The 673-nt window shown below is 53.8% G+C and overlaps 1 protein-coding gene across 1 annotated transcript in view; it reads left to right on the top strand.

Annotated features, from left to right (window-relative positions):
• LOC105001003 (chromosome unknown open reading frame, human C5orf49) overlaps nucleotides 1-673 on the top strand; it is a 15,871-nt gene that overhangs the window by 887 nt on the left and 14,311 nt on the right. The window lies entirely within an intron of this gene.

Here is a 673-nt window from a genome sequence, read left to right as displayed (position 1 = left end):
CATGTATGGATGTGAGAGTTGGACCATACAGAAAGCTGAGCGCCGAATAATTGATGCTTTTGAACTGTAGTGTTGGAGAAGACTCTTGAGAGTCCCTTGGACTGCAAGGAGATCCAACCTGATGCTGAAGCTGAAACTCCAATACTATGGCCACCTGATATAAAGAACTGATTCATTGGAAAAGACCCTGATGCTGGGAAGGATTGAAGGCAGGAGGAGAAGGGGCTGACAGAGGATGAGATGGTTGGATGGCATCACCGACTTGATGGACATGAGTTTGAGCAAGCTCCAGGAGTTGGTGATGGACAGGGAGGCCTGGCATGCTGCAGTTCATGGGGTCGCAAAGACTCGGACACGACTGATGGAAGGAACTAAACTGAACACTGAGAAGGAGGGTGCTGGGGGCGGGATTACACTGCTGGGAAGGGTTTCTGGGGGCGTGGATGCAGGGTGGGGCGGGGCTTCAGTGTCAGGTTAGGAGTCTGGGGATGCGGCTACACAAAAAGGCTGGGGTGGGCTTGAGCAGCACAGCCTGTAAAAGGTTCGAGGTGGGAGGGGGGCGTCAGGGTCACAGGAGTGGGAGAGTAGTAGAGAGGCCTCTCTCTGGGGTTCTTAGACCCCAGAGAACCGCTGCTAAGACCACCGTAAGTGGTCTTAGGGTGTAAGGCGGAGT

This window comes from Bison bison, unplaced genomic scaffold, assembly GCF_000754665.1.
Source record: "Bison bison bison isolate TAMUID 2011002044 unplaced genomic scaffold, Bison_UMD1.0 scf7180017864377, whole genome shotgun sequence".
Classification (NCBI taxonomy): domain Eukaryota; kingdom Metazoa; phylum Chordata; class Mammalia; order Artiodactyla; family Bovidae; genus Bison; species Bison bison.
The sequence above is the reverse complement of the archived record's forward strand: the minus strand, read 5'-3'. Positions and strand labels throughout refer to the sequence as shown.